Source organism: Eschrichtius robustus, chromosome 1, assembly GCF_028021215.1.
Source record: "Eschrichtius robustus isolate mEscRob2 chromosome 1, mEscRob2.pri, whole genome shotgun sequence".
NCBI lineage: Eukaryota > Metazoa > Chordata > Mammalia > Artiodactyla > Eschrichtiidae > Eschrichtius > Eschrichtius robustus.
Genome location: NC_090824.1, coordinates 63,339,021 through 63,361,715, shown reverse-complemented (window position 1 = coordinate 63,361,715; position 22,695 = coordinate 63,339,021). Strand labels below are relative to the sequence as shown.

Sequence of the window (22,695 nt, the reverse complement as noted above, 5' to 3'; positions counted from 1 at the left end):
CCTCCCTGCCCAAGGACCAACTTCTTCCCACCTCCTTGTCAGGGCCTACCCTTTCCAAGAGCTCTTCCTTCTCTTCCTCTCCCTGGAGTACTCTGCCCTCTTTTGAATCCTTCTAATTCTTATGGCCTGGCTTGCACATAGGGCCTGAGGTCACACGTTGCCTTGTACTGCTTAGTTATTGTTCAGTGTCCCCTTTTGACTCTAGCTTGATGCAAGGATATGGGGTGGAATGGGCACTGCTGGGAGGGGTGGAGAAAATTCATTTCTTCTGCGTCTTTCTTGTCCCATCCATTGTCTAAGGCATGAGTATCCTCTTTTTTTCAGACCTAGCATAATTGTTCTTTCACTCTTCTTCTCTGTTAATACCTCACTTTTCATCCAATCAACACTTCTCTATCTGGAAATTATCTCAAGAGCTCATCTGGTCCAGCTTCTGCCTTGGAGTGAGGTGTTATCATTCTCATTTTACAGAGGAAGGAGGCATTGTGGGAGAAAGGCTACTAGGAGGACAGAAGGCCAAACCAGAGCCATCATAGAACTCAGCCCATCCGGAGCATTAATAAGAGGAGTGAAGATATTACAAATAGACTTAGATTGTGCCCCACTTCTCTTCTTTCTTCTCTACAGCCTGAGAGTAACCCCTAGGGTGGGACCCAGGATAAGAAGGCAGATGACTCCTCCTCAAAACCTTCAGTACAGAGATAGATGAGGTCCTGGAGGCCCAGGCCAAGAGATCGAAAAGTAAGTTGAGACAGAAGCTCTAGCTTAGAGGAATCAATAAGCACTTGCCTAGAGTATCCCCTGTGGCAAAAATCCTTCAGGGACATAGGATGAGGGGAAGGAGGCGGAATGGGAATCAATCTGGTTGATTAAGAGGTTGCCCAGCAGGGCAGTGCCTCATCAGAACTCCCATCAATGGATGGCAAGGCTGAAAGCCCATGGACACATGGTTGGCTGGACCCAGTGGAGGGGTAACTGTCATTCTAGGATGATCTTTCAGAGGCAGCAGCATTTTCAACACAAAATATCATACCTCAAGAGCTTGGCCTAGTTTCACAAAGCATGCACCAACTATAACATAATCAGTGCTTAAAACAAAAAGCCTGTACTAAGAATGATATATGGTGTGTAGTCTAGCTGACTCAGGTAACATCTACAACAATTCATTTCCCAGATGAGTCTTCCTTAAAGAGGAAATCCTAGAGAGGAGTTTAGGTTATCCAGTGCAGGCTCTAAATCTCTGATCACAGAGAACTTCATTCAAATAACACTACATGTGAACATCCACGAAATAGTTTTATAAAAGTAGCACAGGGAGGCTATTAGATGCGTTAGCTGTCAGGGCATCTTTGCAACTTTCCACTGTTAAAGGTTTTACCTTTTCACTTCAAGTCTTTATTCTCACTTCAGGTCTAGCAATTTGTCAGGCCAGACCTGGGTGATTCATATTGGTAACAGCAGGATTGAAAATTAACACAGAGATATATGGGAGGGGTGCTGTCTGTAGGGTGTTGAACTGAGGCTAAAAATAGGTGGGGGGTTCCTGGGGAAGGCTCCTTCATGGCCACAGGCACCACAAAAGGAAAACTAACCGGGGAAATCTGCCCACAAGAGAGGACAAAAGCCCCCGCCTCTGTCATCCCTTTTGCCCCACAGGAGAAGCTCGAGGTGACAGTGAATTTGGTGCTTTCAAAATGTCACGGCTCCCACAGACAGGCTGCCCTTCCTTCCCACCCCAGACTTCCGATCAGAGGCTTTCCCTCTGCGTAAATTCACTTTCTTAGTTCCTGCTCCAGGATCAAGCACAGATGTCTGTCCCTAACTACCTGTAGCTATGTTTAGTCAAAGGACTGGTTAAGCTAAAGGAAATGTGACATATTGACACACTTGGCTAATATGAAAAAAGAAATCTCTAGAGAAAAATGTATTATATATAGAGAAAAAAATAAACATTAATTTGTCAAGCATTTATTAAGCACTTTTGTGCCAGGCACTGCTGGGGTCTGAAGGTACAAAGAAAAGAAAATAGGCTCCTGGCTCTTAGGGAACTTATAGGCTGGTGGGGAGATAATCAGGTACAGGAGTGATTTTAGTAAGGAGGCTCACGTTGAGATGTGAACAAAGTGCTCTGGGAGTGTAGAATCGGGGACGCTAAGGCGGGCTGGGAGGGTTGGTCAAGGACAGCTTTTTTTTTTTTTAATTGAAGTATAGGTGATGTACAATATTATATAAGTTACAGGTGTAAAATATAGTGATTCACAATTTTGAAAAGTTATGCTCCATTTATAGTTATTACAAAATATTGCCTCTATTCCCTGTGTTGTATGATATATCCTTGTAGCTTATTTATTTTATACATAGTAGTTTGGACCTCTTAATCCCCTACCACTATATTGCCCCTCCCCGCTTCCCTCTCCCCACTGTAACCACTAGTTTGTTCTCTGTATCTGTGAGTCTGTTTCTTTTTCTTCTTTTTAATTTTAATTTAATTTTATTTTTGGCTGCGTTGGGTCTTTGTTGCTGTGCGCAGGCTTTCTCTAGTTGCGGTGAGCAGGGGCTACTCTTTGTTGCGGTGCGCGGGCTTCTCATTGTGGTGGCTTCTCTTGTTGTGGAGCACGGGTGCTAGGCACACGGGCTTCAGTAGTTGCAGCATGTGGACTCAGTAGTTGCGGCACACGGGCCCTAGAGCATGTGGGCTTCAGTAGTTGCAGCGTGCGGGTTCAGTAGTTTTGGCTTGTGGGCTCTAGAGCGCAGGCTCAGGAGTTGTGGCGCACGTGCTTAGTTGCTCCGTGGCATGTGTCTTTCTCTGTCTGACTTATTTCACTTAGCATATTACCCTCCAAGTCCATCCATGTTGTTGCAAATGGCAAAATTTCATTCTTTTTTCTGGCTGAGTAGTATTCCATTCTGTGTGTGTGTGTGTGTGTGTGTGTGTGTGTGTGTGTGTGTGTGTATCACATCTTCTTTATTCATTCATATGGACACTTAGGTTGCTTCCATATCTTGGCAATTGTAAATGATGCTGCGGTGCACATTGGGGTGCATGTATCTTTTCAAATTAGTGTTCTCATTCCTTTCAGATATATACCCAGGAGTGGATTTGCTGGGTCATATGGTAGCTATTTTTAGTTTTTTGAGGAACCTCCATACTGTTTTCCACAGTGTCTGCACCAATTTACGTTCCTACCAACAGTGTACAGGTGTTCCCTTTTCTCCACATCCTTGCCAGCATTTGTTATTTGTGTTCTTTTTGATGATGGCCATTCTGACAGGTGTGGGTGATAAAGGACGGCTTTTAAGGAACAAGTAGGAATTAGTTAGAAAAGGAGGGAGAAGGACGTGCCAGGAGAAGGGCAAGTCTGTGGCAAATCATGGAGGTGTGAAACAAGCAGTTGTACGTGGCTTGGTGTGTGGGGGGAGAGATGAGAGTGTCAGGCAGGAAGGAGATGGGGGCAGGGCCACGTGACCAAGCAGAGAAGCTGGGACAGCACCTTGAAAGCCATGGAGAGCCACTGGGGGATTTTATTTTATTTTTTTAAAATTTTATTTTCTTTTTTTGGCCGCCCCGCGTGGCCTGTGGGATCTTAGTTTCCCGACCAGGGATTGAACCCGGGCCCCCTGCAATGGAAGGGCAGAGTCCTAGCTACTGGACCACCAGGGAAGCCCCTGGGTGTTTTCCATGGTGGCGGCCATCAGTGTGCTTTGGAAGACTGTGTGGCAAATAGACTGAAGTGGGTTAGGCATGAAGCTGGTGACCAGTTAAAGGCAGTGACTGGAAAGTGAGGAAGAGAGATGGCTGACGAGATCCAAGAGGAAGGATCTACAGGTCTTGGTGCCTGACTGGATGAGAGGGAAGGAGAGAGGGAGGCATCTACGAGCTCTCAGTTTCTGACCTGGGCTACTTAGTGGCAAAATCGGAGGAAGAGTGGGGTGGGGGAAGGTGATGAGTTCTCTCTTGGACGTGTTAATTTGAGGGGGTCTGGGGGTTACATAACAGGTGATTGAATGTGGGGATTTCTAAGAGAATGAAATATTTGGGAGTCATCGGCTTATTTGAGAAATAGCTAAAGCCAGGGTGAGGACAAAGCCACCCGGAATTGTGTGTAGATTTTAAGAACCAAGATGGGAACACCAGAGTTTAAGGAGTGAGCTGAGGCTAAGAAGCCAGCAGAAGAAACTAAGAACAGCCAAAGAGATGGGAGGGAAACCAGAATAGAGGGCTGTCCCAGAAGCTGAAAAAGGTGTGAGGTACAAGAATATGGTCATTGGAAGAAGTGTCCCGTGTGGCAAGATTGTGTGTCTGTGCAAACTGCTCACCAATTCAGGAAACTTGAGAAAAGAAAGCCCAGACTGAAAGAAAAGAAAGTTTTACTTAAGATAGGTTGTTGAATTACTCACTAATATACAGTTACAAGCCTAACGAAAGGGGTCCTTCAGGGCTGTGATTGCAAGATTTACCATTAGTACATTAAAAGCATGTAAGAGGGGCTTCCCTGGTGGTGCAGTGGTTGAGAATCTGCCTGCCAATGCAGGGGACACGGGTTCGAGCCCTGGTCTGGGAAGATCCCACATGCCACGGAGCGACTAGGCCCGTGAGCCGCAATTGCTGAGCCTGCGCGTCTGGAGCCTGTGCTCTGCAACAAGAGAGGCTGCGATAGTGAGAAGCCCGCGCACCGCGATGAAGAGTGGCCCCTGCTTGCCGCAACTAGAGAAAGCCCTTGCACAGAAACAAAGACCCAACACAGCCATAAATAAAAAAATAAATTAAAAAAAAAACACCTTACAGATATTAAAAAAAAAAAGCATGTAAGAAAAATTTAGCAGCTCTTTCATTTTGTAAGTGAAGAGAGGGAGGTAGATGAGGTTAAGGGGTGTAACCAAGGTCGCACAATTAAATATACCAGGACTAGAATCTACATCTCTAGATAATTTAGCCCTCTGCTCTTTCCTCTACATCAGTGATTTGTTCTCAAACTGCAGCTTGTGTTAGAGTCACCAGAGGACTTTTAAAACACGGATTGCTGAGCGCCACCCCTGGAGATCTTCATTCAGCAGGTCCTAGGTGGGGCTCGAAAGTGCCTTTCTTCCAAGTTCCAGGTCCTCTATTGCTTCTGGCCGGGGACCACACTTTGAGAACCACTGCTCTAGAGGCCTCTTCATCTCTAACACTTAAAAGTACTAAGGATTCTAGAAAGCAGCTAGGTTTCTGGATGCTTAACCATTCTCTAAGAAACCCTCCTTAGAATATTAATTTGCTTAGAAAGAATACTTTCTTCATGTGAGTCAGGGTGTCCTTCTGGAAAGTATGAATACGGAGCTGAACTTGATTCATTCAAAGTTCTGTTCTGAGTGCCCACGCTGTTCTAGACACTCTTCTAGGCATGGGAGATAACAGTCCAAAACTCTGCCCTCAGGGAGCTTACCTCGTGCAGGAGACAGAAATGTACTAGATAAATAAGTAAAATACAGAATATACTGGTGAGAGTGCTTAGGAGAACAATAAGTCAGAGAAAGGGGTAGAAATGTCAGGGCAGGAGGACATGTTGAGATTTTAAGCAGGGTGGCTGGGAAGATGAGAGGGCAAACAGTGAAGTAAAGATCTGAAGGAAGGGAGGGAGTGAGCTGGGTGGCTGCTGAGGGGGAGAACCGCATTCGGTGAGTGCAAAGGCCCTGAGGTGGGTGCTCTTGGACTGCAGGAGGTTAGTGTGGGTGAAGCGGGGTGAGTCATGGGAAGAGTAATAGGAAATGAAGTCAGAGATCTCAGAAGGCCAGATGGATGCCAGGATCTCAGGAATGGCTTTTTCACGTTTAGGAAATCCCTCCATAAATTGTTGCTCCATTTCTCTTATACTAAACTGTACTATCTACTTCTGAGGGGATATTAGGTCCCAAAACTTGAGCTGTGGCTCTCCCAGCACTGAAGGGTTATAGACGTTCCCTCCACAGAGTGGCTAAGGAGCTTGCTCGGCTGCTTGTTTTCCCCAAACAGTTGAATACAGACTGGTCTGCAGAGACAGTCCTAGGAGGAAACGTGTTTCTCTGACCACCTTGTCTGGGTATCTGTGCACTGCCCCATCCCCCCTTCCTCGTCCACGCCCCGTCCCCACCCCCTCCTCTTCACTCAATGCTGAGAGAATTGCCCTGGCAATGTCTGCCACATTTTTTCTGAATTACAAATGACATTGTCTGCACTTCTGGGAAAAATGGACCCCACCCACATGAGCCGTGGGCAGTGGCTCAGACCTTCAGCTTGTCCGCCTGCATTCTTTTTATGGTCAGGACTTTTCGGTCCCGGCCCACCTCACAACCACCTGTACTGGGGAAAGAAAAGACCCAGTGCATTATAGGACAGCCTAGGATGTTTGTCTTTTTGGAAGATTACTGAACTTATATTCAAACATATAGAAGGCAGACTACTAGGCTTGATGAATCATTGTTCTAAGAAAGTTTTGCATTTTCTTATGTTCTCACACACATAGTCTGGAATAGAACTGGATCTTTTGCCCAGCAAAGTGTTCGACTGTTGTCTGTAGAGTCTTGGGCTAGGTCCTGCCCCAAAACATAGGGCTAAAAAGATGCAGTCCTGGGCTCTAAGGGGTTATATCCTAGGCCTCTGAGACTGGAGAGGTATTTATGAGAATTAATGTTTTCATGTTGGTACAGTATGTGAGAAATATTTTCTAGCAGCACAAAAGAGAATTCTAAGCTTCCCTCACAATCTGGTTTTGAGTCTTCAGACACCACATCTGTTTCCTTGAGTGGAATATAGTTTTGAAGCCCTATTGGCAAATTATCAAGTTATCTGTGGGTAAAAATGATAACGTATTGGATTTAAAAACAGATGAGTTTTCACCAATGACTTCTTTCTTTCCAGACTTGAATTTCAGGCTCTTAGTGGCCCACATAGAGTAGAGGGTGAGTTTCTGGAGGTGAGTTTCCCCACCTTTTTGGAACAGCTCTGCTGTCCCACCCAGAAAAATATACCGTGTGCGGGCTACTCTAAGACCCTAGGTGACTGGTCCTGCTCCTAGAGTCTGGGGGCTCTTTGGGGCAGGGACATTTTTTCGTTGATCCCTAGAATCTTAGATGGTGGGGGCTGAAGTGACCTTGAAGGTCAGTTTGTCCAACTATTCCTTTTACGTTTAAAGCATGTCTCAATATCCTCACCAAGCGGTCTGGCAACTTTGGTAAAACACCTCTAGCATTTGCACCTAGGAATGGTATTAGGTGATAGAGGAGACCCAGTTCCATTTACTGAGGAAGGCCTTTGTGCAGGAGGTGAGTTTTTATGTGGTTAATCTTCTCAGTTCAAATGTAAGTCAGTTCAATTAAAAAAGAGGAAAAGGAAACTTGGCTAATGCCACTTTTCTTTTGCCAAATGAAACAGTATTGTAGATGGAGAATCAACAATATCTTTTTGGAAAACAGCTAAATGGCAAGCGCCCTACACTCATATTTCCCTCCTAATTAAAAAACAATCCCACAAAAAGAAAAAAAAAGAAAAACAGTCCCAAATGCCAGACCACAACAGCAAAATGCTTCATAGTGCCTCCACCCCAATAAGCCCTCGTTCCTTGTCTCCACCAACAAAAACAAATTTTATGGCCCAGTCTTTACATGAATCACTCTGTGGAAATGATAGCAAATGTAATAACCCCAGGCAGCTGCAATTATCTAAATGTCTCCCTATTAGCCATTTTAATGGTTGAAACCTTATAATCAAATCAGAGTGAATGCTAATTGAAATCTAATAGAGCTTACATCCGTGTGATTAGGTATCAGAATTTGATTCCAATATTGTTAAATTTCAGACAAGGCCCATCAAGTCACACTAAAAATAAATTTTATAACCTCAGTGGCAAAAGGAGCTGGATTCTTTCAATAAACAGGGATCAAATTCGAACTGTTTTGTACTGTGCCAGCGCCACCTACCGGGACTTAGTGGAACTGCAGAGACAATCTTTGCTTGGAAGTGGGGCGCAGCTGCTTGTCCTAATCCAAGAGGTTTTCTGAAAACTAAGCAAGAGAAACTCCCCACATTTGTAATTCTGTGATTAAATATGACTAGTGATCATGGAGAATATTAATAATGATTATTTCTGGGAGGGTGTATGTTGGCAAGAACTAAAGTTGGCTGGACTATGTGAGACCAGATAACGGAGTGCCGCTGGGTGAATGGCTGGAGAAATGAGCCTTAACACTCCCCATGTCCCAGCTGACTCCGTTCCTCCCCTCCTCTCTGCTAACGGAAGATTCACTTACTGTTTGTAATACCTCTGGAATAAATAACATGTATGGAATCTCTACTGTGGTATGAATACAGTCTCAAAATCCCGTTGAGTAATAGAAGTATAAAATGCGGTCCCTTCCTCAGAGAGTTTACAATCAGTTCTGTGAAGAGATTAGAGAAAAATACATGGTACCTTATAGTAGCAATTAAGGACTGACTTTTGTCATACAGTAGTCTGCTAAGAAACAATGCTTGGGATGTAAATCTTTTTAATTGAAGTATATTTAATTTACAATGTTGTGATAGTTTTAAGCATACAGCAAAGTGATTCAGTTATATATATATATACACACATATATATGTATGTATATATATATATATTCTTTTTCAGATTCTTTTCCATTATAGGTTATCACAAGATACTGAGTATAGTTCCCTGTGCTATACAGTAGGTCTTTGTTGTTTACCTATTTTATATATAGTAGTGTGTACATGTTAATCCCAAACTCCTAATTTATCCCTGCCCCCCCCTTGCTATCCCCTTTGGTAACCATAAGTTGGATGTAAATTTTTTGAGGCTTTGCATGTATGAAATGCCTTTAATCTACACTCATGCTTGAGACAGTTTGGCTAAATAAAGTATACTTTTCTCTCACTTGGTGAATGCCTAGGGAAACTTGATTGTAAAATATATGCCCCAGGAATTTGAGAGGTAGTAGAGGGATGGTAAGTCAAATTTGTTGCTTAATTTACTAACTGCATAGAAACTTAAGGTCTGTATATCTGCATACTGGATTTGGCCTGAATTAGCCCTGATTTTTTTCAAACTTTTAAAATTGTGAAATACACATAACGTGAACATTACCATCTTAATCATGTTTGAGTAACAGTTCAGTGGTATTAATTACATTCGTATTGTTGAGCAATGATCACCGATCACCACCATCCACCTCCAGAACTCTTTTCATCTTGCAAAACTGAAACTCCACACCCATTCAACAATGACCCCTTATTTCCCTCTCCCCCCAGCCCCTGGCAACCACAATTCTACTTTCTGTCTCTACAATTTTGACTACTCCAGGTACCTCATACAAATGGAACCATACGGTATTAGTCTTTCTGTGACTGACTTAGTTCACTTAGCATGACGTCCTCAAGGTTCATCCATGTTGTAGAATATGTCAGAATTTCCTTCCTTTTTAAGACGGAAAAATGTTCCCCTGTATGCATATACCACATTTTGCTTATTCATTCACCTGTTCATGGACCCTTGGGTTGCTTCCAAAATTTAGCTATTGCAAATAATGCTGCTGTGAATGTGGGTGCATAAATATATCTTTGAGACCCTGCTTTTAATTCTTTTGGGCATATACCCAGAAGTGGAATTGTTGGGTCATTTGCTAAGCCTATTTTTAATTTTTTGGGGAACCACCATACTGTTTTCCACAGTGGCTGTATCATGTTACATTCACACCAGTAGTGCACAAGGGTTCTAATTTCTCCACATCATTGCCAACATTTATTATTTCGGATTTTTTGATAGTAGCTATGCTAATGGGTGTGAGGGGGTATCTTACTGTAGTTTTGATTTGCATTTACATAATGATTAGTGAGGTTGAGCATCTTTTCATGTGCTTATTGGCCATTCGAATATCTTCTTTGAAGAGATGTCTATTCAAGTCTTTTGCCCATTTTTGAATCAGGTTATTTGTTTTTCTGTTGTTGTTTAGTTTTAGGAGTTCTCTATATACTCTTGATATTTATCCCTTATCGATATATGATTTGCAAATATTTTCTCCCTTTCATGGGTTGCATTTTCACTCTGTTGAAAGTTTCTTTTTTTTGGTGGGGGGTGTTACCAAATTGCTTTATTTGAAGGAATGGTACAAAAGAACTAAGTAGATGTTTTGGTACAACCTATAGAAAAGGTAAAGTTAACCCCTTTACCAATATGCATGCCCTGCCTTTGTGACCAGGGAAATCACTCAGTGGGTATGGGAAGCTGGTCTCAGCCTTAGCTCTTGTTATCATTGTCTCCCTGAGTGTGCTTGTCAAAGAGATACTCTTCCATGCCAGATTTGGGGGCCCCATCTTGTGCAGATCGGTTTTGTGGTCACCCAATTCTTTGGATTACACCTGCTCTTTCAGGTAATGACTCTCAATGAAGTCAACAAGTGGGGGTTGTTTGTGCAGTGGCCAGTTTGTGCAGCTCCAGTAGCAACTGATTCATGCTTCCCAAGTGTAATACACACTCCATTGCATTCACCTCATTCTCCCGGTCCTCATGGTCTGGTTTCTTGATATCCTGGAGGAAGATGTGGTCACCTCATTGGTTCTGCAGTTTCATCAGTTTCTCAGCTGATGAGAAACCCCTCATGAGACTGGTGAAGAAACTATTTGGCAAAGTTCTTCAAAGCTACATTATTGCAATCGAAGTAATAAGACATGGATAGGTAGAGGTAGGAAGCTTAGGGCTCCAGGTTGATCTGGCAGTTGATGGTGGCCTCTGAGTCCTGGTGGTAGTTCTGGCCCACCAGTGAGGGACCTCGGTGGTCGGGGCAGGTGGCGAGGAGAGACGGTGATGGCTGCCCCTTGCTGGAGCAGCAGTGGGGGGCCGTGGGGCAGTCTGAGAGCACTGTGAGGAGGGGGCGGAGGGCTGGATTAACGCCTGTTCCGTCCAAGCACAGTTGAAGAAGGAAACCATAGTTGGTTGAAAGCGTCCCTTGATGCACAAAAATTTTCAATTTTCATGAAGTCCAACATGTCTATTTTTTTCTTCTGTTGCCTGTGTCTTTGGTGTCATATCCAATAAACCATTGCCAAATCCAGTGTTGTAAAGCTTTCGCTGTCTTCTTCTAAGAGTTTTATGATTTAGGTCTTAGGTTTAGTTCTGTGATCCATATTGAGTTAATTTTTGTTAGGTAAGAGTCCAACTTCATTCTTTTACATGTGGCTATCCAGTTTTCCCAGCACCACTAGTTGAAAAGACTGTCCTTTCCCCAATGAATGGTCTTGGCACCCTTGTTGAAAATCAATTGACCATATATGCAAGGGTTTATTTCCAGGTCTCTATTCTACTCCTTTGGTCTATATGTCTATCTTTATGCCAGCACCACTGTTTGATTACTATAGCTTTGCAGTAAGTTCTGAAATCAGGAAGTATGGGACCTCCAGCTTTGTTCTTCTTTTTCAAGATGGTGTTGGCTCTTCTGGGTCCCTTGAGATTCCATATGAATTTTAGGATGGCTTTTTTCTATTTCTGAAAAAAAAATGGCATTGAGATTTTGATAGGGATTGCATTGTCTCTGTAGACCTTTTTGAATACAATGGGCATTTTAATAATATCTAGTCTTCTAATTCATGAACATGGGATGTGTTTCCATTTATTTATGGCTTCTTTAATTTCTTTCAGAAATGTTTTGTAGTTTTCATTGTATGTCTTTAACCTCCTTAGGTAAGTTAATTCCTAAATATTTTATTCTTTTTGATGCTGTTATAAGTGGAACTATTTTTACAATTTCCTTTTCAGTTTGTTCATTATTAGTGTTGAGAAATGCAACTGATTTTTCTGTGTTGGCTTTGTATCCTGCTATTTGCTGAATTCATTTATTAGTTCTAACAGTTTTTTTGAACACTCTAAGGGTTGTCTATATACAAGATCATATCATCTGTGAACAAAGATAATTTTACTTCTTCCTTTCTGATTTGGATACCTTTTATTTATTTATTTTCTTTCTATTCCTAGTTTGTTGAGAGTTTTGTTTTTTTTTTAATAATGAAAGGGTGTTGAATTTGTCAAATACTTTTTTTCTGCATCATTGAGATGATCATGAAGGTTTTTTTTTTCTTCATTCTGTTAATGTGCTATATTTACATTGATCAATTTTTCGTATGTTGAACCCTCCTTGTATTCCAGGAATAAATTCCACTTGGTCATGCTGTATAATACTTTCAGTATGCTGCTGAATTTGGTTTGCTAGTATTTTATTGATGATTTTTGCATCAGTGTTCATAAGGGATATTGGTCTGTAGTTTTCTTGCAGTGTCTTTGTCTGACTTTGGTATTGGAGTAATGCTGGTGTCATAGAATGAGTTTGGAAGTATTCACTCCTTGTCAATTTTTGAAAAGTTTAAGAATCATTGGTATTAGTTCTTCTTTAAATGTTTGGTAGCATTCACCACTGAGCCATCAGGTCCAGGGCTTTTATATTTTGGGAGGGGAGGTTTGACTACTGATTTAATCTCCTTACTATTATAGGTCTGTTCAGATTTTCTATTCCTTTATGATTCAGACTTGGTAGGTTTTGTGTTTCTAGGAATTTGTCCATTTCATCTAGGTTATCCAAATTTTTGGCATACAATTGTTCATAGTACTTTCTTATAATTCTTTTTATTTATGTAGACTCACTAGTAATGTCCCCACTTTCATTTATTTTATTTTAGTAATTTGTGTCTTCTTTCCTTTTTCCTAGTCATTCTAGCTAAAGGTTTGCAAATTTTGTTGATGCTTTCAAAAAACTGATTTTTGGTTTCATTGATTTTTCCCTATTGTTTTCTACCCTTTATTACAGTTATCTCCACTCTAATCTTTATCACTTCCTTTCTTCTGCTAGCTTTGGATTTATCTGTTTTTTCTTTTTCTAGTTTTGTAAGTTGTAAAGTTAGATTATTGATCTGAGATCTTTCTTGTTTTTTAATGTAAGTGCTAATAGTTATAAATTTCACCCTTAGCACTGCTTTTGTTGTGTTCCATAAGTTTTGGTATGTTGTGTTTTTGTTTTCATTAGTTTCTAAGTATTTTCTAATGTCCCTTGTGATTTCTTTTTTGATTCATTTTTTTTTAAAGAGTGTGTTGTTTGATTTCTACACATTTATTAATTTTCCAGTTTTCCTTCTCTTATTGATTTTGAACTTTACCTTGTGGTAGGAGAAGATATTTTATATAATATCTATCTTTTTTAGTCTATTGAGACTTAATTTGTGGCCTAACATATGATTTATCCTGGAGAATGTCCTTTGTGCACTTGAGAAGAATGTGTTTTCTGTTGTTGTTGGGTAGAGTGTTCTGTATATATCTGTTGGATCTAGTTGGTTTATTGTGTTGTTCAAGTCCTCTCCTTACTTATCTTCAACTATTTGTTCTATCAGTTATTGAGAGAGGAGTATTGAAGTCTTCAACTATTATTATGGAACTATTTTCCCCTTCCATTCTGTCAGTTCTTCTTTACATATTTTGATGCTCTGTTATTAGGTGCCTAAAACATTATAATTGTTATATCTTCTTGATGTATTCAACCATTTATTAATATACAATGTCCTTCTTTGACTCTTGCAAACTTTTTTGATTTAAAGTCTATTTTGTCTGATATTAATATTTCTACCTCTGCTCTCTTTTGGTCACTATTTGAATGGAATGTCTTTTTCCATCCTTTTACTTTCAACCTTTTGTGGCTTTGGATCTAAAATGAGTCTCTTGTAGACAGCATATAGTTGGATCATTATTTTAAATCTATTCTCTCAATCTCTGTCTTTTAATTGGAGAGTTTAATCTATTTACATTCAAAGTAGTAACTGATAGAATTATTTTGCTATTTGTTTTCTATATGCCTTATACTTTTTTTGTCCCTTATTTCCCACATCGCTGTCTTCTTTTGTGTTTAGCTGATTTTTTTTTGGTAGTAAAACATCTTAATTCCCTTCTCATTTCCTTTTGTGTATATTTTAAAACTATTTTCCTTGTGGTTACCATGGAGATTACATTTGATAACCTAAATTATAACATTCTAATTTGAATTTATACCAGGTCAACTTCAGTAACATACAAAACTCTTTTTCTATACAGCTCAGTCCCCATTCTTTTCAGTTATTAATGTCACAAAATTACATCTTTTTACATTGTGTGTTCAAAACCAGTAACTAATAATTGTTATTTTTTTATTTTTTATTTTTTTAATTTACTTATTTTATTTATTTATTTTTGGCTGTGTTGGGTCTTTGTTGCTGCACGGGGGCTTTCTTTAGTTGCGTCGAGCGGGGGCTATTCTTCGTTGTGGTGCGTGAGCTTCTCATTGCGGTGGCTTCTCTTGTTGCGGAGCATGGGCTCTAGGTGCACAGGCTTCAGTAGTTGTGGCACGTGGGTTCAGTAGTTGTGGCTTGTGGGCTCTAGAGCACAGGCTCAATAGTTGTGGCACACGGGCTTAGTTGCTCCGCGGCATGTGGCTTCTTCCTGGATCAGGGATCGAACCTGTGTCCCCTGCATTGGCAGGCAGATTCTTAGCCACTGCGCCACCAGGGAAGTCCCCAATAATTGTTATTTATAATTCATTAGTCACTTAAGTTCCATAGGAAACAAAATGTGGAGTTACAAAGCAAAGTTATAATAATACTAGCTTTTAGACTAATAATTGTTTTTTAAAAATGTATTACTCTCTTAAATCATGTAGAAAACCTAAAAATGGAGTTACAAACCACTTTTATAATAATACTAGCCCATGTATTTACCTTTACTGAGATCTTTATTTCTTTGTATGGCTTTGAGTTACGGTCCAGTGTCCTTTCATTTTGACCTGCAGGACTGCCTTCAGCATTTCCTGCAGGGCAAGACTAGTGGTAACAAACTCCCTCAGATTTTGTTTATCTGGAAATGTCTTAATTTCTCTCTCACTTTTGAAGGTTACTTTTGCCAGGTATAGGATTCCTGCTTGACAGTTTTTTCGTTTAGCACTTTGACTGTATCAGTCCACTGCCTTCTGGACTTCAAGATTTCTGATGAGAAATCTGCACATAATCTTATTGAGGATCACTTGTATGTGATATATTTCTTCTCTACTGCTGCTTTCAAGATTCTATCTTTGTCCTTCAACAGTTTGATCACAGTGTCCCTTGGTGTGGGTCTCTTTGAGTTTATCCAGTTGGAATTCACTGATCTTCTTGGTTGTTTATATTCATGTTTTTTTTTTTTAATCAAACTTGAGAAGTTTTCAGCCATTATTTCTTCAAATAATCTCTTTCCCTTCTTTTGAAACTCTTATAATGTGTGTATGGTGCTTTACTTAATGGTGTCCCACAGTTCCCTTAAGCTCTGTTAACTTTTCTTTAATCTTTTTTTTTTTTCCATTCCTCAGACTTGATCATTTCCATCATCCTATCTTCAAGCTTGCTGATTCTTTCTTCTGCCTGCTCAAATCTGCCTTTGAAATTTTCATTTTAGTTATTACACTTTGTAGCTCTGGAGTTTCTTTTGGGTTTCTTTTTAGGTTTTCTATCTCCTAATTGAAATTCTCCATGTCTTCTTTTAGTTCTCTGAGCATCTTTATGATAGTTTTTAAACAGTCATTGTATAGTAGGTCCACCATCTGGTTTTTCTCTGGGACAGTTCTGGTGGTGTGTTATTTTTCTTTGAGTGGGCAAACATTCCTGTTTCTTTGTATGCCTTGTGATTTTTGTTGTTGTTGTTGAAAACATGAACGTTTGAATCTAATGATATGGTAACTATGGAAATCAGATGATCTCCCTTCCCCAAGGTTTGATGGCTTTTGGTTTTGTTTTGGTTTGCTTTTTTAAAAATTGCTATAGGCTGTCTCTGCCAAAGATCAGCTTGAGATATAGACTTATGGTCTTCTCAGGTCTTTTTTAAAAAATTTTTCTCATGGTATAATTAAAAAAAATTTTTTTTTATTTTTTAAAATTGAAGTATAGTTGATTTACAATGTTGTGTTAGTTTCAGGTGTATAGCAAAGTGATTCAGACATATATATCCCTTTTTAGATTCTTTTCCCTTATAGGTTATGCCAATTCTCAGGTCTTTTTTAGTCCTTGCCTTTCCCTGGGCATGTCAGGTGACTTTCTTTTTTTAAAAAAATATTTATTTATTTATTTGGTTGAGTTGGGTCCTAGTTGTGGCAGGCGAGCTTCTTTAGTTGTGGCTTGAGGGCTCCTTAGTTGCAGCTCACCAGCTCCTTAGTTGAGGCATGTGGGCTCCTTAGTTGCGGCATGCATGTGGGATCTAGTTCCCCGACCAGGTGAACCTGGGCCCCCTGCATTGCGAGTGCAGAGTCTTAACCACTGCGCCACCAGGAAAGTCCAAGGTGACTTTCTGATTTCTGCTGTATATACAGTTGCTTTTGAATGTCCTGGTGTTTAATGTCTGGTTCCCAGAATGGGGGATAAGCAGTCTGTGCTATGCTGAGAGCTGAAGTCGACCAACATAGCTTCCTGGAAGTTACAAACCTTCAATGGACTCTAGAGTTACAAAATAGTTACATCAGACAGATTCTGCCAGAGCAATTGTTGTCCAGGTAGGGAGACAGATTCCTGGTGCTTCTTATCTACTATCTTCCCAGAATTCTCTCTTCAGCTTTGATTTTTTTAAATTGCAATTTTCTATCCCATAGTACGTATTCTGAAATCACACCAAAATTTTAAGAACAAGACAGGAGCATAAAAATCTAAATGAAAAAGTTTGGAATTGGTAGGAAAGGAAAAGAAAGGTCACCTGAAATGACAATAAAAAATTATTTCAATGCCAGCATTATGGTTTGTGGTAGGTGGAACAATGCCCTCTCCTCCCCCACGATGTCCATGTCCTAATTTCCAGATCCTGTGAAAATGTGAGGTTACATGGTAAAGGGAAATTAAGTTTTCAGGTGGAATTAAGGTTGCTAACCAAACGATCTTCAGATGGGGAGATGATCCGGGATTACCCAGGTGGACCTAATGTAATCACAGGGTTCCTTATAAATGGAAGCGGGAGGCAGAAGAGAGAGAACCAGAGAAATGGCAGTATGAAAAGGTACTCAGGCTTGTTGCTGGCTTTGAGGGTAGAGGAATGAAGCCATAAGCCAAGGAATAAAGGTAGCCTCTGGAAGCTGGAAAGAGGTGAGGAAATGGATTCTCCTCTAGGGTCTTCACAATGAACACAGCCCTGCCAACTCCTTGATTTTAGCCCAGGGAGACTCATTTTGGACTTCTGACTTCCAGAACTGTTAGATAATACATTTGTATTGTTTAAGCCACTAAACTTGTGGTAATTTGTCATGGCAGCAATAGGAAAACTAAAAATGGACTGACGAGAAGGGAAGCTGAAGGTGAGGAGGCAAGTAAAGATCAAGGCACTATTATGTAGGAACAAAAGCAGTAGACATGAATTAGAAGAACAGTTGAGGTTCTCAGTTCTGCCAGTTTCCACCTGTGTGACCCAGATCAAGTTACTTAGCCTCTCTGTGTCTCTATATCTTGATCAAGGAATAGTAATAACACTTCCTTACATAGCTGTTGTGAGGATGAAATGAGGCAATCTATGTAAGCCCTTAGCACAGTGCCTTTGGTAAGCCCTCATAATATGTCTCTGTTGCCGCTGACACTGCTACTCTCACAGCTTTTATGTCTTTTTTCTTTTCAGTGATTCAGTGTTTATTTACAAAATTATCTGTATAACATATACATATTTAGCCAAAATTCGCTTTCCATATGAAGTGATACAGATTAAAATTACATTACAATTTTGTTATAATGAGGTTTTATTTAAATGAACATTCAATTAAACCCACCCCCCTCTAATCCCATTTCAGGCGAGATGACTGCTGCATAGCAGATGGCAGGCTTTGCCTTCCAGAGAGTAAAACCAGAGCATTTCAGGGGAAGCATTTATTCTTGAAACCCTGATTGGTGACTACAGCTCCAGGTTAGTAAAATTAAATTTGCTTCTTATTAATCATGATGATCAGGTACCAAGTTAGAGTGTTGCTCTTTTGTTAAGTTTTTGGAATGATTCAGAACATGTAGATCTGTAAGATATTAAACATGGCTCTAGTGTTTGCAATGAGGATCTTCCCAATGTAAATTTTTTACCTAATAGCTCTTCTAATTAAAGTCAGTCATTTTGTATTGTGTATACAATTCGTGCAATTACACATAATCTGAACTTTTTACTTGAAATAATTGTGTGCTCACAAAAGTTGCAAAAGTAGTAGAGAGAATTCCCATGTACCTTTCACTCAGCTTCCTCCAATGATAGCATTATCAAAATCAGCCAATTGACGCTGGTACTATGCTAACAATAACAAACTATGGTGTTTTCTCAGATTTCACAGTTCCTACAGGTACTGGTTTTTTGTTTTTTTGCTGTACAGCTCTATGAAATTTTATAAAATTGTATAGATTTGTGTAACCACTGCCACAATCATGTTATAGAACTGTTCCATTGCCACAAAGAAACGCCCTTGTACTACCCCTTATTGTCATACCTCCCTCCTGTCACCAACCCCAGGCAATGACTGATCTGTCCTCCATCACTGTAATTTTGTCATTTCTAGAATGTTATATAAATGGAATTATGCTCTATGGAAACTTTTGAGATTGGCTTTGTTCCATTCAGTATAAAGCCCTTGAGACCCATCCAGGTTGTTGCATTCGTTAATATTGTAGTATGTTCCTTTTTATTAATGAGTAATATTCCATTATATGGGTGTACTGCAGTTCATCCATCCACCTAATGAAGGATATTTGGGTTTCAAGTCTTTTGCTCTTATAAATAAAACTGTTACAGGCATACCTGGGAGATACTGCAGGTTCCATTCCAGGACACCACAATAAAGTGAATATTGCAATAAAGAAAGTCATATGAATTTTTTGGTTTTCCAGTATGTATAAAAGTTATGTTTATACTATACTGTGGTCTATTAAATGTGCAGTAGCATTGTCTAAAAGAATACTGTGTATATCTTAATTTAAAATATACTTTATTTTAGTTAAAAATGCTATTTAGCTAAAAGATGCTAACCGTCATCTGAGCCTTCAGTGAGTCATAGTAGTAACATCAGTGATCACTGATCACAGGTCATCGTAACAAATATAATAATAATGAAAAAGTTTGAAATATTGCGAGAATTACCAAAACGTGATGTAGACACATGAAGTGAGCCAATGCTGTTGGAAAAATGGTGCTGATAGACTTGCTTGACTCAGGGTTGTCACAAACCTTCAATTTGTAAAAAATGCAATTATCTGTGAAGCACAATAAAGCAAAGCAATAAAATGAGGTATGGCTGTATAAGATTCATGTGTAAGTTTTTATGAACATAGCTTCATTTCTCTAAGATAAATACCCAGTTTTATAAGGTTTTAAGGGTTAAGTAAGATCATTAACGTTAACATACTTTGTAAATGGCAATGCTCAATTTAAGCTTAAAGTATATTACTGTGAGTTGTATTAATACTGATAAACAGTGACAAAAGGCTGAAAAAAAAAAAACAGGAGAAGATGTGGTAAGAGTTGGTGGCAGATGGGATGGGAAGAGCGGACCCAGTTTTGGGCTTTTTCTTTTGAAGAAAATAAAATAATGTTTGTTAGATAAACAAACATTGAGACTCTGGGGCAGTCTTTCAGACAGTGGAAATGTGGGATTGAATTAAAAACAAAAGATTGAAATATCTTGGGACATGGGCAGTGCACCAGCTTCTGGAGCATACCCACAGTTAGTGGAGGGAATATTAAAAGTAAGAAAGATGAACAGAGAGAGAAAGGCAGATTCATTTGTTCATACATCCAACAAACATTTACTGGGCCCCTGCTTTTTGCCATGCATTAGTCAAGACCCTAGATACACCAGTGATGTTTGCTACCAGACAGGGTCCCTGAATTATGAAGCTTATATGCTAGAGAGAGTGCAACACAGTAAATAGTTAATATATAAGATAATGTCAGGTAGTGATAAATGCTATTATAAAACATAAAAGAACTGAAAAGATAATTCCAGGGAAAGGAATTGGAGAGAGACTGGAGATGCTCTTTCAGAATGTATAGTCAGGAAGCCTTCCTTTTTTGATTTTTTTAAGCTTATTTATTTATTTCTGCATTGGGTCTTCGTTGCTGCACACAGGCCCCCTCCAGTTGTGCTGAGTGGGGGCCACTCTTCTCCACGGTGTGTGGGCTTCTCATTGCGGTGGCCTCTTGTTGCAGAGCACAGGCTCCAGGCGCGCGGGCTTCAGTAGTTGTGGCATGCGGGCTCAGTAGTTGTGGTGCACGGGCTTAGTTGCTCCGCGGCATGTGGGATCCTCCCGGACCAGGGCTCGAACCCGTGTCCGCTGCACTGGCAGGTGGATTCTTAACCACTGCGCCACCAGGGAAGTCCAGGAAGACTTCTTCAAGGAGGTGATAGCTTTTGAAGTTCCTGGTGAGCTGAGGTCGTAGGAAGGTAAGAATTGAGCCAATTTCAGAGGAAGTTGTCAGAGACATTGTATACATTTGTAGGGGAGGCATATTTTTACCGCTACCCTCTTAGGGTTTTTCAGCTGGGCTTGAGTATTAAACTGACAGAGGAGAGATTAACAAGAGGAAAGCATACAAATTTATATTGTTTATGTGACACCAGAGCCCTCATAACGAATGAAGACCCAAAGAAATGGCAGTACCTATTTACGTTTATATTAGTTTGAACACAGAGAGGCAAGTGTGGAAAAGTGACTGACCTCCGTGAGGAGGCCAAAGGAAGAGAAGAATAATTTTAACAGAGTCTAAGTGTACAGAATTTTCTTGGTTTCAATTTCTCATCCTTGGTGATAAGATGAGGAGGACACAGGGAGGACCTCTTTCATATAGGAATTGCATCTCCTGCTTTTAACAAAAAGAAGGAAGATCATAGTGTTTTGTTTTGTTTTTTTTTCTTGGCTGCGTTGGGTCTTTGTTGCCGCACCCAGGCTTTCTCTAGTTATGTAGAGTTGGGGCTGCTCTTCATTGCAGTGCATGGGCTTCTCATTGCAGTGGCTTCTCTTGTTACAGAGCACAGGCTCTAGAGCCCACAGGCTTCAGTATTTGCAGCACGTGGGCTCAGTAGTTGTGGCTCATGGGCTCAAGAGCCCAGGCCCAGTAGTTGTGGTGCATGGGCCTAGTTGCTCCATGGCATGTGGGATCTTCCCGGACCAGGGATCAAACCCATGTCCCCTGCATTGGCAGGTGGATTCTTAACCACTGCGCCACCAGGGAAGCCCTGAGGTCAGTTTTAAAGAAACAAAATATTATGGATACATTGAAGCTTCTTTTGAACCATTTCTCAGTCTCAGTTCCCTACTCCCTCACTCATATGTATCCTTCTTATCCCTGTTTTCATAATTTTGATACATAAGAATGTATCCATAAACAGTAGAGACTATTGTTTAAGATTTACATAAATGGCATATTGAATGTATTCTGTTGCAACTTGCTTTTTTACTCATCATTATGATTTGAGATTTATTCATATTGATACATGTTGTTCATTCATGTAACTGCATTGCTTGAATGTTCTACATTTATTCATCCATTTCCTTATTGGTGGTTTCTAGTTTTTCACAATTGCAGACAATACTATGGTGAACATTTTTTGTACGTGTCCTCTTAGGTACATGCATGATGGTTTCTCTGAGGCAGTAACTCTCAAAATGTAGTGCCTGAATCAGCAACATCACCATCAGGACCACCTGGGACTTGTTAGAAATCCAGATTCCAGGGCCTTCGCCCATGTTTACTAAATCAGAACCTGGGGGTGGGGCCCAGCAGACTGTACTTTAACAGGCTTTCCAGTTATTCTGATTCAAGCTAAAGTTTGAGAATTACTGCTCTAGATATACATTTTACAGTAGAATTGCTGGGTTATAGGATATGTGTATTTCCAAATTTGTGAGATTTAGGCAAATTGCCTTGAAAGTAATTGTGCTAATTTACATTCCTAAATATCATCTCACAGTCTGTAGCTTTTCATAACTTTAAAAAAAAATAACTGTTGTCATACAGAAGCTTTACATTGTAATGTAGTTGAATTTATCAGAATTTTTCTTTATGTTTTGTGGTTTTGGTCTTGTTTGTGTCTGGATGTCATAGTTTCCTAAATGGTCATCTGATCATTTAAAATTTTTACTTTTCCCATTTAGACCTTTAAACTTTCTGAAATTAATTTAAAAATAGTGGTGCTTTCTTCTGCCTGCATGTGCTGAAGAAATAGGGCTTTTGCCAACTTAAAAAAATCTGAATAGTTGCCTCAAAGGTAAAAGTATCATTATAGGTAGAAATTTGATGGGGGTGGGGTGGAGGGCGGTGTGGAGAATACATGTACATGGTAAAAAAAAAAAAAAAATGTAAAGAGCCAAGGGGTTTGCTCTAATGAAAAACACAGACTTATTTGAATTTAAGATCACAAAGGGAGAAGTTGGCACTGTGTTTTCTACGATTATTTTATTTATAGTGCTGTGCTTTTCTTGAGCTTATTTGTTTTCATGCATCATAGATGCCATTGTATATGGGGTCCTGTTAAAAACACACACAAGCTGTGAAAATTACACTATTTTAAAATATTACATTGCTTTTTGTCTGTATTTGGATTCTTAGGCCCTCAAGTGTCCCCTAAATTAATCAGCACTAATTAATAATGAACGCATGAACTTGGTATTATGAATTCTTTGATATGAGGTTCTTCGTACAAATTCCAAGAAGA

The 22,695-nt window shown here is 39.9% G+C and overlaps 1 pseudogene; it reads right to left on the bottom strand.

The window, feature by feature from the left end:
• Positions 1-10,244: 10,244 nt before the first annotated feature.
• LOC137759515 (ferritin heavy chain pseudogene) lies at positions 10,245-21,727 on the bottom strand (annotated as a pseudogene).
• Positions 21,728-22,695: the final 968 nt, after the last annotated feature.